Source organism: Cibotium barometz, chromosome 12 (genome assembly GCF_041138505.1).
Source record: "Cibotium barometz isolate CiBa-2024 chromosome 12, ASM4113850v1, whole genome shotgun sequence".
NCBI lineage: Eukaryota > Viridiplantae > Streptophyta > Polypodiopsida > Cyatheales > Cibotiaceae > Cibotium > Cibotium barometz.
Window position 1 is genome coordinate 6,530,777 of NC_141057.1, and position 18,724 is coordinate 6,549,500.

Consider the following 18,724-nt stretch of genomic DNA (forward strand, 5'->3'; position numbering starts at 1 on the left):
GGTCTGCAATTGGTAGTAGTAGAAAGTTATGTGATTTAGATTTGGGTCTTCATTGAGATCAAAGATAAAGTGTAATGTGCCCCATAATGTTGGCCATATGCAATCATTCGATTAAGATAATAATGAGGTTGAGAAAGTGTGACGCTACAACAAAATCTAGGTCAGGGATGTCCTTCCACTATAGGAGAAGGGAGAGTACGTAGGCCTTGAAGTCAAGGAAAGAAGATTGATGTGGGGATCTTGGCATTGGAGTTTGTGATGGGACCACCCATCTCATACCCCTATATAAAAGGTCTTTCCTTTGATGAATGGTTCCTCGTGTGATAAAGTCATATTCCCAAGTTTCTAAACTATCAAAGATATCATTCCCACGGTGATGTAACACTCCCTTGCACCTATGACACACTTTATTCTCGTAGTTAAGCTGGAGTGACTAGGCTCCGGATCTATAAGTAGAGGATCTTGTAAAATAGGTGGAGATGTAGTAGCGGTGTCTAGTGTTACCTCTAGAGTGTGCTCCAACCAATCATCATCCATGGATATGTAGTCGTCATCTTCTTACAGTTACCTTCGGAGATCTTTTGCCTCTTTGTCTCTCTCTCCATGAAACTTTGGAAGCCAAGTTTGTGGTGGAAAAGTCAATGCTGCCAACCTATGCTATGACTCCCATGCTTCTAGCTGCTTGTGCATTTGCTTAATGAGGTAGATTCCCCCCACAATTGATCTCTTCTTATTCATTTGGCATGTTCATCTATGAAGTGACCATTCGAACCCAGACTCTTTGCTATACAAAGTGACCAAGTAAAATGGAGTGAAGATTTATGATCCCTAATGGTGCATACACTTGTGAATGAGATGAGTCCGGGTAGTTATGGATTGATTGTACTTCTAGTAGTCCTACTCATCATCTAGGATAGACTTCATTTTCAATGTTTATGGTGAGCACACCACCACATCCTTCAATGCATTTGGCATTGTAAGCTCAAGTACCTCTTCATTCTTTATAAATGTTTCTAACTTCATGAGGAGTAAGACCCAGGCTTGAGGATAATAGGATGGAGCAAGTGACAAATAAGTAATAATGGAGTTAAGCATTACGATCCCCAATGGCATGTACGCTTGTGAATGAGATGAGTCCAGGTGGGTGAAAACATGATAAGGTGGTATAGTTTCAACTGGTTGCTCACTGGTTTCCACTACTTGAAGAAGACCACTATTAGTACATATAATAGAATATAAACACTTCCATCTGTCCAGCCTTAATGATCAAATGCTCAAAGATAGTAGCTGTATTTGAAATTGCAGATTCTATTCTCTTAGCCGCCATATCCGATATGCTGCTTTTATACTTTGCTGAGTGATGAGCTGCATTATTTGCTTCTTGGTACTACTTCTCCCACCAATCTACTAGTGGTTGACAGGCTTGGAGATTTTGAGGATGAAGGATCAGATACATTTGGTAACTTAAAAGCCACATTGCCATTGTAAATTTGTGGAATCTCTTTCACTTTTTCAATAAGTGTGCATGCTAATATCATTTTACGAAGAACAGTTGCATGAGATTCCTTAGATAGTAAGTATTTAACCACACTCTTTTAATAGGGTGTGTCTATACATGCTTTAGAGAATATAGGAGATTCTTATATTATGAAATCAATAATGGGTTGCTTTGGTGTGCTTATTGTATTATTGCTTGACTCCCCTATTATTAGAACCACAAGGTATTATATTGTTATATCTTTATCAAAGATATAATATGGTTCTTCTCCAACGGGTCTTGCTGATTGGTATAAGATAATTTAAACCATCCTCTTTTGGTTTGATTGGTATAAGAGGATGGTTCTTCTCTAGCGGGTCTCACTGATTGGTATAAGAGGATGGTTCTCCAACACATCTCGCTGATTGGATTGGTTTAAGATAATTTAAACCATCCTCTTTTGGTTTGATTGCAAAAACCTTTAACCCAGATTGAGTAAATAACATTTCAACATAATCATCATGTTTAGAAATATAAAAACAACCCTTGCACAATCCTAACAATAGGATCACACTTTAAACCTACTACAAAAAAGTGAAATGTTGTGTTCTCCATCTTAATAAAACAAGAACACAAACCAAAAAAGGGAAAAAAAGAAAGACATCTGTGTTTGTAAAGTACTATATGTTCCAAAAACATAAAAATAGATAACAACAAATGCACAGTGAGAAATAAAAAACGGATTTAGGTTTTAAACAATAGATCCAAACATATTAATAAAAATAATCTTAAAAATATATTTTAATATATAAAATAATATATTATTACTATCAATCATAAAAATATTCCACTCATTATAAATGATGTCATCAATATAAAAATCCAAAATTCATTTTTAATGATAATATTTGGTATTAAATATATACATAACTCACCCTCGTGTATATATTATTTTAATTATAAATATAATTAATTTATTAAATAATAATTCAAAAATAATTCCTTCCCTTTTCTCTCTCATCCCTTTAAAAATATTAATTGCTTTTAGATAAGAGAGAGAATGTTTTCTCTTCCACCACTGGTGTTGCATTTGGATGGTGTCTGGTGGATGCTTGACAAATTTGTCCACACCCCATGTATGCTCTACATCGTGATTACAAAACCACATCCATTGAGATCTTTGCTTTCCATCATATGTTCTTTTTGACCAGAAAGAAGAGGCCACTAGTCCTCTTGACCTACTCTCCATCATGTTTGTGCACCTTCTTCTTTGTATTAATCCAAAACACTTTATTTTTCAATGAGGCGACATTCTCCTTTTATGACCCACAGTGTCCTATGCACATTTTCCTCGACAACTGTCATTACGTCTCTAGAGTCGGGTGCCATTTCACATCTGATTCTCTTCCAACTTTTGCATCTTCCTCATCAGATTCATCCAAACAAATAACTGTCTCGTGTGTGGATACAGTGGTTGGTTTGACAAGTTTGTGTCAAACCTAATTTTTCGTACGTTTACATGGCTTGCAAATGCCATTACATACCCTGGACTATGTGAGCTATTATTTGTGTTAAACCTCTTCTTTCTTTGCACCATTTCATTATCACCATGAAGAAATGGCTCCTCAAACATAGGGGTACCAACAATTACTCCTTACACCATAGGGGCAACACAAGAAGGACCTGGTGTGCTACCAGAACCAACTCTCTTCAGAAAAGTATCCATATCGAGTCTCCTAAAACATAGGGGTACCAACAACTACTCCTTGCACCATAGGGGCAACACAAGCAGGACCTGTCATGCTACCACAACCAACTCTCTTGAGAAAAGTATCCATATCAGGTCCAATCCCATTATAGTAGCGACCAATCAAATATCCAAGTTTCTTTGCACATTGAGTATATGAATTGATTGGAGACACATGCATCATACAATGAAATCTTCCTCTTTCCACCTTCACTAGCAGAGCTAGCATGCACACTTTTAGAAAGATTTGTATTTGGAATGGCCGCTTGATCCTAAGGACTTCTATTATCCTACAAGGTCCAAAGATTAGTAATACTCTCTAAATTCCTTGAACATCTACTTCAGGAAAAAATACCACGGATAACATAATACATACATCCATGTGTAGGTAGCCCCAACAACGAGAGATTCTGTCTTCCCACCATTTAAACCATTTTTATAATGCTTTAATATTTTCCTTTGGCACGATCCCATCTCGCCACCATTTCTTAATTGTATTAGCTTGCTTGGATGCAGCCTCTATTGTTTTACATAACCTCCACTCCTCACACATGCTTAAATGATTTGCTCTTTTGTCATTCAAGACAAGTTTCTTTGTGTGCTTCTCCAAACTCTATTTCTAGTGAAAAAGACATGATCTCTCTCGTTCAACAAGTATGTTATCGGACCCCCCATTGTAAACTATCTGAATTTCAATCCAATTGGCTCTTGCTTCATTTGCCCACCCATGAAGCCAGTAAAGTCAGGCATTGGATGCCCACATTGAACCATGACAGCATTGAGGTTCTCCCAAAACAAGATATGTGACTTTACATCCTCTTCCTTTGTCTCACAAATAGCAATAACCATCAATCCCTTCAAGCTACACCAAAAGGACATGCATTAGTTACATTAAAACATCTTGTTAAACTTTTCATAGGTTTAGAGAGCAAACAAATTGTACCTGGTGTCATATATAAAATAGGACATTGTTGCCCACCCATCAATTCTATGTGTATGATCGAAATGCACCCATGTATTACATAAGTCCCCTTGTCCTGTTTAATGCATGCGGTTCACAAGGTCTACCCCTCATCCTATGCCTTTTGTGGACATTTTGAAAAGAAATCATTCATCATCAGGGCTACCTTGACGAGGAAACTGACTGCCATGGAAAAGTGGGAACATATACTTCCTTTTTAATTGGAGAATGTAATCAAATCCATCTCTTACAACAATAAATGCCTCTTTATGTTTCTCACACGCCACAATACTTCAGGGCCACCTTGACCAGGAAACTGACTGCCATGGAAAAATGGGAGCATATACTTCCTTTTTAATTGGAGAATGTAATTAGATCCATCTCCTATAATAAATTCCTCTTCTTTCTTTGCACCGTTTCTTTATCACCATGAAGTAAAGGCTCCTTAAATATAGGAGTACTAGCAACTACTCCTTGACCACACGGGAAACCCAAGCAGGACCTGGCGTGCTACCGAAACCAACTATCTTGAGAAAAGTATCCATATCGGGTCCAGTCCCATTATAGCGCGACCAGTCAAATATCCAAGTTGCTTTTTACATTGAATATATGAATTGATCACTTCGCAGACGCATGCATCATACAATGAAATCTTCCTCTTTCCACCTTCTTTAGCTAGCCAGCTATAACATGCACACTTTCAGAAAGATTCTGTATTTTGAATGGCTGCTCGCTCCCAAGGACTTATATTATCCTATAAGGTTCAAAGATTAGTAATACTCTATAATTCCTTGAACATCTACTTCATGAAAATATACCAAGGATGAAGATGCCCGTTTTGATTCAGCACATATGAAGAAGGTTCTGGGTCTATTTTGACGACATAGCCAATGTCAATTTCAAGTAGGTTGAGAGCTCGTTGTTGAGGAGGAACATGTCTCCACTCCATTCTAGGGCCGCATGGTTGATATAGCCTGCTTTAGTGCTGCGCCTGTAGAAGTTGCAAATAAGTTGAGCCTTGATTGGAAAGAGAATTCGTCTCTTGTTCCCTCTCCCTTCCTACAACCCTAGCCCCTTAATCATTTGAATAGAAGCCATCTCCCTTAATTCTTTGTGGATTTTCAAGGGAGCAATCAAAATGGATGGTGTTACATCTGCAATCTTGGATTTTTCTGTCCTCCTTAGCACTGGAGTAGTGACATGGCAAGAGTGCCTTGGGGAGTTGGTGGCATGGGACACTTTGACATGATTTGCTACTCTAATTGACATGGCGGGGTACTTGAATAAGTATGGGGTGGCATGGGACACTTTGACATGGTTTGCTACTCTAATTGCCATGGCAGGGTACCCGAATAAGTATGGATTGATAGCTTGGTTCAGCCAAACTATTGTGAAGGGTGTTGGAGGATTTGGCTTGTTGTTGCCAGCTTGCTTTTGGCATTTTAGTACTTCTATACATCTACTCCCACTACTTCTTCGCTAGCAGTGCAGCTCATATTGAGGTCATTTTTATAACCTTTTTATCTGTTGCTCTTGGTACACCTCCTTTTCTTGGAGCTCTGGTTCTCTCTTTCCTTTCAAACATAATGACTGGCCTTACCCATTGCACTAGTCTTTTATGGGGCTAACTATGTTTTGCTTTCCAAGTGGTGGGGATATTGCTTTCTCATCTCCATTGTAAACCTTGTCGTCTGGCTTGGAGTTGGTGGTGTGTGGTGGAAGGTTTTAGGCTTGTGGTAGAGTAGAGCCGTGAAAAATTTTGAGTTTTCGACTCTTTCAGGTTGCAACATTTAGTAGCTATTGCAATAAATCATTTTTACATCACTGACATGACACAAAATGGCTGGAGGTAGTAGTTCAAAATGGCAAGATGGTGGTTAATAGCAGTAAAAAATAATTATTATTTTGGGGTCAACATTGATAATCAAGATAGCTTCTAGTTTTTATTGAGAGCTATGTATTAATCAAGTTTCTTTTTTTAAAAAATAAAAAAAAATATTCAGTAGAAACACCACTTATTTCCAGTACTTGAATCATCACGAGAGCACAAGTATAAAATCCAAGGCACAAGAAAAGATACCAAAATAAAACCTACTAGTTCTAAGTGAAATGCTATCCAATTTGGGCCCTCCGGTCATAGACATGCCATTGACCAGGACGTCTCCTTTAGGAGTAGGGTGGGTAGTCCATTTAAGAAGCAAAGGATTCCCTTAAGACATTGTATGTTTGTTGATGATGAGGCATTTGAGGAAGGTACAAATGCCCTCATAGTAAGAGCATGTAGCCCACAACTATTGGGACTACTAGCTAGACAATGGTGGAAGGTACTAAAGATGGTGGTTACATAGAGACTCAAGTTGAGGATAACATTGAGGGGCAGCATGAGAATGCAAACCAAGGTGCCAAAAATATGATTCTCTTCTTTGCCATCAATTGGGTAAGAGAGTTCCATTAGGCTTGATGAGTGATGTTTTGGAGTCATTCTATGTTAGACGCTCTACCCCTCCTCCCAAAGTTCCTCTATGTCGCCTTGTTCCACTTGAGGCCATCAATTGGGTAAGAGAGTTCCATTAGGCTTGATGAGTGATGTTTTGGAGTCATTCTATGTTAGACGCTCTACCCCTCCTCCCAAAGTTCCTCTATGTCGCCTTGTTCCACCTGAGGCCATTAGGCGGGCATCTCATGAAACCTCTTGGCTAGTATCCACATTCAATATTGCGATCTACATGGAGAATATGGGTTGTTTTTTGGTATCTACAAGAGGACCAGATGGTGGCTTCATGGCAGTCTCTCAGAACAACCTAAAGGAGTGGGGAACCAATCTGGAGATAGGTAAATGAAGAATTTGAGAGAGAGATTATTGATGAGTGGGCTGATTTATGAGGCCTAAAGGTCTTGGTCTATGATGGGAACCACCGACTAAAAGCATGGATGAAGAGAATCAAGGATGGTATGTTTTACACTATGCTTGGTATATGAAAATTCTTCATCTCTATGAAATTGTTTCTTTATCTCAAATTTGAATATTACTTGTTAGTGCATTCCAATCATGCTCCACATCATGTTTGTATCAAATGCATGTTCCTCGATGTGGGGAAGAAGGAGGGAGAGCTCTTATTGGCCCTGGACACCAACAATGCGTAAGTCCCTAGTTTTGTTTAATGTTTTATGCATGCATTTGTGAAAGGGATCTTATTTGTACTTATTGTGTGCTCTATTAGTATCACATGAGCACACGTGAAGCCAAATTTAGGGCATGAAATATACATGTTTCAAAAATTTTGCATCGCAGACAAGGAGAATATCCTTGATAGATTAACTCTTGAACATAGGAGGTGGGTAGAGATTGAGATAGATTTGGAGACATGCCGACAACATGACATCAGACCTTGGTACAACTCTCCATGCATCCTCATAACATAATTGGTTTGGAAGGTAATCATTTCTCAACCTTGGTTTTCATATTGCTTGCAAAGTGTGGCTTGGAATGTTTAGTGTGCTTGTATGGATCTACACGATGAATTTAATGCCTTCCTTCTCAAAGAGGAAGAGCATCTTAAATCATTAGGACTTGATGGAGGAGAATTGGAGATGAAATTAGAAGAATCCACCAAGAAGGAGGAGCAGCATCTTAAGGACATAGGGTACAAATACTTGGGTATCGTGAATCCAACATATGTAGAGGATTTCTTTACAGCTCTCTACAACCTTAAGTGGGAGGACAAGTCAATGATTTGTGTGACTTGTGTGATAAGCTCTATTGCCTTTGTACATCCAAGGTCCAAACCGAGAGGTACTAGCATCTTTAAGTTATTTTTATGTTTTTGAGATTGTGTTGTGGTCATAAGAATGAACACCGAGTGCATTGAATGTATAATCCAAGTAGAATGGTGTGTATTGTTATATGTACATTATGTGTGCTATGTTATATACACATTATGTGTGCATATACTAGGAGGCTAACCCACATTAGGCTTGTGAGCATGGGAGCATGGGAACAAGCTCTAGTGGAGCATGGGTTAGGACTAACCTTAAGGGTTAAGGTTAGGGTCAGGCATCCAAGGGTCACACATGGGAAATGGAAAGTCAAGAGTCACTTGAGGGCCCTCCTATATAATAGGGGCATGGGGCACACTCAAGGGAGCTGGGGGCTTGGAGGCTTGGAGGCTTATGCTATGGTCTCTTGTGTAGAGGTCCATATCTACTCACCTACCATTTCACACTTTAGCTACATGCTATTGGATTGGAGTTATACCTCTTGATGGTATGGGACATCAAGGTAGAGGTCTGATGTATTTCATTTATGATTCATGTGTGCATCCCTTGGGCTTGGGGGTGTATGGGTAGTTGAGTTTATGTTTGATTTATGCATGTTTATGCATAACAATTATCTAGAGAGATCTTAGGGTTTTAACATTGGTATCAGAGCAATCTCTATTTAATTGTTGTTGAATTTTTAAGTAAATTTTAATATTTACTAATAAAAATGTTATTTTGTTGATTTGTGTTGATAAATTGCACGTGGATCGTCGATATGGCGATTGGAATGCGTGTTACTTCAGTTCAATGGACGAATCGACGTTGTGGGAGAATTCCGTGAGTTTAATGCTATTTTTCTCTATTTTTTATGGTTAAAATCAAGCATTAATGATTTTTTTATAAAAATACCACATATTTTATGGTGGATATTTTTGGTAGAATGGATTCCCTGAATTTCTAGAATTTTTAGAAATTTTTCCTGATTTTTTAGGAAATTTTTGAGCATTTTTATGATTAAAAATATACTTTTATACATTTTTGCGAGTTTTTTCCGCGGGAATGCGATCAAATTTCTGTCGATTTTCTACTAAAATTCAGTAGAGGACAACGTGTTGATGCATGAATTGCTCTCCCGTGTGCGTGGGGTCCTCTCCGCCTCTCAAATCTGATTTTTCCTTCTTTTTTCAGTGAGAAATTCTCTTAAACAGGATTTTTTTAAAACATTAATCATAATTAATGTTAATTATGATTAGAAATGTTTAATTAAAACTTTAATCAAAGATTAAAGTTAATCTCTGATTAACAGAGAAGGGAGGAGGAAAGAGAATGGAAGGAAGAAGAGGGAGAGGAAAGAGGGGAGAAGAAGGAGAGGAGGGAGTTTTCTCTCCCTCCCTCTCAGTTTTCTGCGGCACAGGGCGGGGGGGGAGGGGGCGGGAGCTGCGCTACAGCCCGCCGGGTGAAAAACGCCCCCCCTAAAAAATCAAAACCCATAATAAGCTTAATTAAGCTTATTTTCATTTTTTATTTTTTAAAAAAAATAAGTTTTTTATTATTAAAAAAAACTTTTTGATAATATTAAAAAAAAGCTTGAAAAAAGCCTGGAAAATAGTGAGAAATTATGGAATTTGAGAAAAAAATCTCTGGAAAATTTCTGAAAATTTCTTCTTAAAACTTTTTGGCTTTTCATCTTTCGGAAAACCTTTGGCTTTCCATTTTTTCGAAACCATTTGGCTTTCCGAATTCCGGAAAAACTTTTGACCTTCCGTATTCCGGAAACCTTTGACCTTTCACATTTCAATTTTTTTTGTCTTTTCATTTTCCCAGAACTTTTGGCTTTCCGTATTCCGGGAAAACCGTTGGAATTCCGAAATTTTTTGACCGTTCGTATTCTAAATGCGCTCGGGGTAAATTAAAAATTTTAAAAAATTCCAGAAAATTAGTGAAAAATTAGACAAAGGTTATTTTAAATTTTGGAAAAATGTGGGTTTGGTGTTTGGCATGTGGTGTGTCCATTCGGGCACCCGTGACCATTCAAATTCTTTTAAAAATATATTTTTTGACCCAAAAAATTAGAAAAATCCATTAAAATTATAAATTTTCATTGGATTTGAGAATTGTCGGGCGGAATTGGAAATTTCGTGAACGATGGGATTCTCAGGAAAAATTAGGAATATTTTGAAATTATTTTTAGAAATCCTAAAAATTGGTATTTTTAAAATATCAATGGTATTTTAGCAAATTAAATTGCTAATTTTTTTTTGAAAAAATATAGATTTGGAATGCGATAAGATAGGTTTGGTGGAATTCAAAATTATCATATTTTGAGGCCCTATAAAATTAGTTAAAATTAGGAAAAAAATCATGATAATTCTTTTTTTGGAGAATTTAATATTTTTGAGGATTATTTAATGTTGAAGTACGTTTTCTCATGCTGACATTAGATAGATGCGGGTTATTTGCATATTATTAATACGATTATACCTCGTATTAATGGATATTTATGTTTGGATTAATTCTAAATGATGTATTCATGATTTTTTACCATTGTTTAGCCATTCTTTTTGGACATGTTCCTTATTTTCTTTTGATGGCTATAATTTGCGTTCAAAGTGTGTTTCACCTTTGACACTTTTCCATGATGACTTATTTTGCACTTGTTTAGGTGTGGTTTGTGCTTAATTTCTTAAGCCTAAGACAAATTCTGTCATGGGTTAGTTGATCAGTTTGTTTTGGTGGATTTTATTGGATGTTTTTCAAGTTTTATATGGACTCATCAGGTTCTGCCTAGATCACTTGTGTCTAGGGGTTTTTTATTGAGTGCTACACACATGTATTTCACTTTCTTACTTTGGAGTTTTATTTGAACAACACAACGTTCATATACTCTGGGGATTGATGAGTTGGCCACCAATTTTAGTGCTTCTTTTGGCATGATTTATGTCCATTAGATGGTATGCATTGATTTTTATGATGATCAACTATGGTCTTTATGGATTCGAGAAGCTTCTATGCTTTTATCCATGGTTTTATAAGGATCTTTTGATCGTTTGATCTTTTGGATAATTTCATGTGCTTTGAAGGTAGCATTTGCCTTCATTTTTTGCACGTAATTTTAGACTATGTTCCTTGTACTCTTGTACATATTCCAACTTGGATACCTAGTTGCTTATGTATCTAGGTGAGTTATTTTTCTACCCTAACTTTATTGTGTTTTGAAAAGTTATCATTAGAAAGGCGCCAATAATTCAATTTCTTTTCTAATGATGTACTCAGAAGGAGTTATTCCTTGATATAGTCTCAAGTATATAGAGACAGGTTTAGTATGTGAAAGTCTGGATAAGGCCATCTTATTCCTTTTATATAGGATTTTATTCATATTTTCCTAGACGGCATACTAGGGAGTTTCAAATTGTTAAGGTATGTATGGGTGGTATCATGGTGGTATCGGACGCTAGTGATCCCTCATATATATTATCTTATGGGATAATTTGGGCTCAAGATTGTTGCTTTGCTTACATCACTTAGCATGTTGACCTCAACATTCAAAAATAATCTTATTTTCTAAATTCACTAGAAGTTATAGTGTGGGCATTCTCTAGATAAACTTCTTTTATCTATAGCCTACATGTTTTGATGAGGGTAATCTCATCGGCATTTTCACTTGTTGAAATCTCTTTCTTTAGAGTTCAAACAAGTTTATCTTGTTGTTATGTTCGGATAAGGAAATTTGGATTCTTCCTTTGTTGGCATTTTTTTCTCTAGTTCCGTACTTTAGGTGATTTATATAGTCAACCTGATTGTTTACGGATGGACATATGTGACTCATCGAGACGATGACTCTCTATGTTGATATAGGTAACTTGGGACGTCGATTATTCCATATGCAGATGTGGGTATGTCAGGGGGCCGATGAATCCCTAGTTTCTGCTATTATAATGCCATGCTTTCCTACTCTATTCCGACGAATGGTTTACAACGAGGAAGTTACTTTGAATGTGAATTGCTCTGATCATCCGCAGTCTAATCATCCACAGTCTGATGGGCAAACAGAGTGTATGAATCAGATTACAGTGTATATGCTTCGTGCATATGTCTCTAGAAAATCATCATATTGGAAAAAATATCTTCCAATGATGGAATTTGCCTATAATAGTTTTAAATATACGGCTATTGGTTTTAGTCCGTGCATACTTATGTATGGGTATCAACCCAGGGCACCTATTGATGTCGGTCTTAAGGACATCGAGCTTGATGCATCGAGGGATTTCTTGCATGATATACAGAAAATGCTGACCGAAGCTCGGGATTCTATTAGGAGTGCTCAAGATAGGGCACGGTTTTATGCTGATAGGGGACGCTCATCTTGGTCTTTTGAACCAGGAGCGTTGGTTTATTTTAATGTTCCTAAAGATTCTCAAACTTTGTCAATAGAAAAATGCTCGAATTTATCTCCTAGATATTGTGGTCCATTTCGAGTTATACATCGGATATACATCGGATTGGCACGGTTGCGTATGAACTAAAACTACCTCCAAATGTTAGAGTTCATCCAGTCTTTCATATCGATAGATTGAAAGGGAAACTGGGAGGTGAGGATAACACAGTTACTCCTCAAGAACTCGTTGAAGTCGAAGATTTATCCTATATTCCACATGAGCCTGATAAGGTTCTTGAATTCAGGGAAAGGAAACTTTCTAGTTGACTAATCCCTGAGGTTAAACTTAGGTGGAAAGATAGGGAAATTGAGGATTCGACTTGGGAGTCGGTTGAGATTGTTCAGCGCAGTTCTCCTTCTTTTCATTGTTGCAAGAGTGCAATGTTTTGAGAGGGGGGAAGTATGTTATATGTACATTATGTGTGCTATGTTATATACACATTATGTGTGCATATACTAGGAGGCTAACCCACATTAGGCTTGTGAGCATGGGAGCATGGGAACAAGATCTAGTGGAGCATGCGTTAGGACTAACCTTAAGGGTTAAGGTTAGGGTCAGGAATCCAAGGGTCACACATGGAAAATGGAAAGTCAAGTCACTTGAGGGCCCTCCTATATAATAGGGGCATGGGGCACACTCAAGGGAGCTTGGGGGCTTGGAGGCTTATGCTATGGTCTCTTGTGTAGAGGTCCATATCTACTCACCTTGAGAGAGAGATTCCTGAGTGGAATTTTTTTTCTACACGGCTCGTGAAGGGAGTTGTGGACTTGGCACAAGAGTTTCTTATAGACTAAGGGTTTCTAGTTACTTTATGCATTGCTCAACATTTTGGAAAGGTTTTGAGGTGTGCAAGAAGAGGTGGGTTGAAACTCCATCTTACATGGACTCTCATGTGTGGCGGAGGATATATGCATCCCGACACTGGCGAGGAGGTATGTTTATGTTTAGTTATTTTTGTATGTTTGACGGTGTCTTCATCGAAGGCCATCATCTTGAACTATGATCATTTTAGTGGTGCATAGGTAATTTATCTCACTGTAGGCTTGTTCTACCATGCCGATGTTCCTATCCCTTGCTATGATAGAGAGGAGGGAGAGAAGGTATCTCATTATATGTTCCCTGTGCGATGAGGAGTTTTCTTCAGGAGACTATGACAGATGGAGATGTAGACTGTACCACCGTGGTGGATGGAGTAAGTCTATGGCAGATATGTGCCTTCTATTACAAAAAGTTTGGCCTCAGTTGGTCAAATGGTCGAACAAGGTTTACAGGTTCGTTTCAATGAGCATGGTTGCTTCGTTGAGGATTTCAAAAATGGATGTAGAGTCATTGCCAAAGGCAAGAAAGAAGGCAGGTTATTTAAGTTGGATGCTGGGATTCTTGAGTTGAAATTAGCCATGTTCTCTAAAAGCTGAAATGTGGTACAGGACATTGACATGTGGCATAAAAGGATTGGACATGTGAACATACAAAGGTTAAAGAACATGCAGGCAAGAGGCATTTTAGTGGGCTGCCTAGATTCAAGTATGATGGGAATATGCATGTCTATGATGCTTGCAAGTTTTGAAAGCAAGCAAGGTTGCCATTTCCTAAAGAAGGCAACATGAGTAGCAGGCCACATGAGATAGTTCATAGTGATGTATGTGGTCTTGCACAAAATCCATCTATTAAAGGCAGCTTGTATTATGTGACATTCATTTTGATGATTTCAACAAAATGACTTGGATTTACTTTCTCAGAGAGAAAAGTGAAGTGTTGGGAAAGTTTATGGACTTCAAAGCTTTTGCAGAGAAGAAATATGGCTCTTGGATAAAATGTTTGAGGACAGATGGAGGTGGTGAATACACCTCACATGCTTTTGAGAATTTCTTGTTGAGAAAGCATGGCATAAGAAGTCAGTTAACTTGTAGGTACACACCTCAGCAAAATGGTGTTGTTGAGAGGAAAAATAGAGTCATTTGTGATGTGGCCAGAGCAATGCTCAATGAAAAGAGCATGCCTGACTATTATTGGGCAGAAGTGTGTGCCACAGCGGTGTATGTACTTAAGAAGACACCCACAGCGGTGTATGTACTTAAGAAGACACCCACAGTGGTGTATGTACTTAAGAAGACACCCACAGCGGTGTATGTACTTAAGAAGACACCCACAGCAGCCATACATGGAAGTACGCCAGAGATGTGTCTTACAAGTTTTAGGCCAGAGATGTGTCTTACAGGTTTTAGGTCTTACCTCAAAGTGTTTGGTAGCATAGCTTATGTGCATGTGCCAGATGAGAGAAGGAAGAAATTGGATCCTAAGGCAGAAAAGTGCATTTTTGTCAGGTATGCAAATGTGCATGTGCCAGATGAGAGAAGGAAGAAATTGGATCCTAAGGCAGAAAAGTGCATTTTTGTCAGGTATGCACAGGATTGCAAGGCATATAAATGTTACAATCCACAAACTAGGCAAGTGGTTATCTCACGAGATGTGGTGTTTGATGAACTTGCTAGTTGGACAAGGCAAAGGATGAGGGTGTCATTGATTCCGTTGATGCTGATGTTTATGTGAACTTGCCACAAGCAAGTTCTATTTCTATGTCTGGGCCAGCAGAGTCTGAGAGTAGCACTATACGTCCATGGTCAGACATCCATGGTCAGGATGCTTGAGACATGAGAGTGTGAGCACTGGGAGTTACGTGCTATGGATAAAGGAAAAAAGAAGGTTGAAGGAATTGGCATTACAGATTACGAGTTGTCAAGTTCAGAAAGTTTGGATAAGGAACTTGGCATACCAGTTTTACGCACACCAGGTGCAAGGCATGATAGATATGTGCCTCCACATGCTAGAGTGACAGGTGTTCAGAGTGATCCGCATGCATTGCGGAGATCCCAAAGGGTCAGGTATCCAGTTGTTGTTGACAGGTTGACATATTGTGACTTTGCTATGCATTACGCATATATGACCTCTTTTGGTGAAGCATGTGGAACCTACTTGCTATACAGAAGCTATTGGGAAGCATGTATAGGAGAAGGCAATGGATGTTGAGATATGGATGCATTTGGTTCAAAATGAAACTTGGGATTTGGTTGCCTTACCCCACAAGGCAAAAATGTCATTGGTTGCAAATGAAATTATAAGGTGAAATACAAATCAGATAGTTTCATTGAGCGCCATAAAGCGTGGTTGGTAGCTAAGGATTATGCACAAACCCAAGGCTTAGACTATGATGAAACATTTAGTCCAGTTGTAAAGATGGGAACAGTGAGAGCAGTCATTGCTATGGTTGCAGCAAATGGTTGGGAAATGCATTAAATGGATGTGAAAAATGCATTTCTAAATGGTGATTTACAAGAGGAAGTTTATATGGCACAGCCAGAAGGATATGTACACCCGAGGTACCCCACTCATGTATGCAGATTAAAGAAAGCATTATATGGTTTGAAGCAAGCACCTCGTGCTTGGAGTGATAAGATAAGCCGATATCTTATCTCCCTTGGATTTCAGGTTTCTTCAGTAGATTCTTCACTCTATGTGAAGAAAATAGATCATGGGATTGTCTTGCTTGTCATCTATGTGGATGACTTGATTGTCACAGGAGATCATGCTACAGATATTATGCATGTCAAGAAGGCATTGAGTGGGCAGTTTGATATGAAAGACTTGGGTGAATTGAGATATTTTCGTGGGATTGAAGTAATCAAAGACCATGCAGGGACATGGTTAGTGCAATGCCAATATGCATTGGATATGTTGGCAAAATATGGGATGATAGGGTGTAAGCCAATGAGTATACCTTTGGAGCAGAATGTGAAGCTGCGGGCTGATTTTGGTGAAGAGTTGGATGATCCATCTATGTATAGAAAGATGGTTGGCAGTCTTATTTACATGACTATCACACGCCCGGATCGCAGTTATGATGTGGGGCTAGTAAGTATGCAAAGCCTCAGAAAATCTCATTTGGATGCAATGAGACGCATTATGCGCTATGTAAAGACCACTGCACATTATGGTCTTCTTTATGAGCATGGTAAAGGCTTGGATGTACACGGCTACATAGACGCAGATTGGGTAGGTAGCTCGTATGACAGGAGGTCTACTAGTGGTTATGCCTTCACATTTGGAAGTGTAGTGGTAAGTTGGAGCAGCAAGAAGCAACCTACTGTTGCTTTATCTAGTACTATACAGAGAGGCTGAATACAGGGGTGCAACCATTTCTACATGTGAAGGAGTATGGTTAAAGAGTATCTTGGCTGATTTGGGTGAGCCTATTGATGGCAAGGTTGTCATTCATTGTGTGACAACATGAGCAGCATACAGTTGGCCAAGAATCTAGTTTTTCATGTATAGACCAAACTTATAGAGTTGCACTATCATTTTGTCAGAGAGAAAGTGTTGGATGGTACAGTGGATTTGCAGTATGCGAAGACTGAAGAGCAGGTGGCCGACATCTTTACAAAGCCACTTAGCAGAGGGAGAAGTTTGAGTACTTCCGTACTATGTTAGGAGTACATGGGATGAGCTTGAGGGGGAGTGTTGAGAGCTTTGATAGCCCAAGCTCATCTACATCTTCATCTATGGCAGTACATCATGAGCTTGAGAGGAGCTCTTGAGATTCAAGCTCGATGTCAGCTTGTGCCAGTTGCACTATGTGCTAGCATGTTAGGTAGTAACATGTGTGAGACATAAATGACCGCGTCCAGCTGGTCATAGTGTGTGGACATTAGCTAGGGTTAGTAGTGTGTGGACACAACACATGTAGTGTGTTGTAGATTATGGATTATGGCTTTATGCATTGTGTGAGAAGGGAGATGGCTTCCCTCTATGGTTAGGGTTTGATAATACATTAGGGTTTGCTCCTATGTGTGTCTCCTCTCCCTCTACCTGTTTTTCATTAGTGTAGCTCTCCACTATTGTGTGGGTGAGGTTCTTCGTGGTAGTATGTTTGATTATAATTACAATGCTTTGATATATGCCTTTTCTTCTTCATATGAATGTATCATTTATGTGGACAACAAAAATTCCTATCAATGTATGTTTGATTATAATTGTAATGCTTTGATATGTGTCTTTTCTTCTTCATATGAATGTATGGTTTATGTGGACAACAAAAAGTCCTATCAGTGTGTATAGATACCCATAAGTAGTTAATATTATAAAGTAGCCTTGAGATTTCATTTGCTATGTATTGTTGCTATGTATTGTGTAGGTGACGATGATTTTATGTATCTAGCTACATCATGGTGAAAAATTTATGGTTATAATGAAAAATGATGAGTAATAATTATGTGTCCAACAATGAATACTATAAACTTGATCTTTCTATACTAAGCACATTTCAAAAAAATCTTGAAATTTTGTTGAAAATTGCATAAAAGCAATGCTTTGATATATGCCTTTTCTTCTTCATATGAATGTATTGTTTATGTGGACAACAAAAATTCCTATCAATGTATGTCTGATTATAATTGTAATGCTTTGATATATGCCTTTTCTTCTTCATATGAATGTATGGTTTATGTGGACAGCAAAAAGTCTCATCAATGTGTGTCTAGATACCCATAAGTAGTTAATATTATAAGGTAGCCTTGAGATTTCATTTGCTATATGTATTGTGTAGGTGATGATGATTTCATGTATCTACCTACATCATATGCAAAATTTATGGTTATAATGAAAAATGATGATTAATAATTATGTGTCCAACAATGAATACTATAAACTTGATCTTTCTATACTAAGCACATTTCAAAAAAACTTGAAATTTTATTGAAAATTGCATAAAATCTTGAAACGCAAAGCTCGTAGAATAATTACACTCCAGTTTAGATACAAGAATCTTGCAAGGGAATTCTACACAAATGGCTATGTTGCCGATAGTTGTAGATTCATTTGCTTCGTCTTCTCATCCCATAATCCTATTAGAGAAGTATCACAGGATGATACTGGTAGATGGGATGACATATGACGAACGAAAAACAAGGAGTTTGAGAATGTGATCAAAGACACAGAGTGGACATTCTTGTCTAAGAATATGTGATCAAAGACACAGAGTGGACATTCTTGTCTAAGAATATGTTTTATGTGTGGGATGACAATCATTGCATTATGGCATGGATGGAGGAGATAAGAAAATGTGAGTCATCTTAACATGCTAACTCTTTGAATGTGGTGTTAAGTTTTTAAAAATAGAAGTGGTATAATTTGATTCATAATGAATGTAGCATTTAAGAATGTTGTATCAAGATATCCATGTGTTAACGCTATCTTACTTGAATTTAATGAGGATAGTGAGGGAGAAGTCCTCACTGTCATAGCATGCTTAAACATGTAAGGCAACGTATAAATTACAAGAACATTTGTTT

The 18,724-nt window shown here is 38.0% G+C and overlaps 1 pseudogene; it reads right to left on the minus strand.

The window, feature by feature from the left end:
- Positions 1-3,213: 3,213 nt before the first annotated feature.
- On the minus strand, positions 3,214-4,391 carry LOC147632997 (uncharacterized; annotated as a pseudogene).
- Between the last annotated feature and the right edge of the window lie 14,333 nt (positions 4,392-18,724).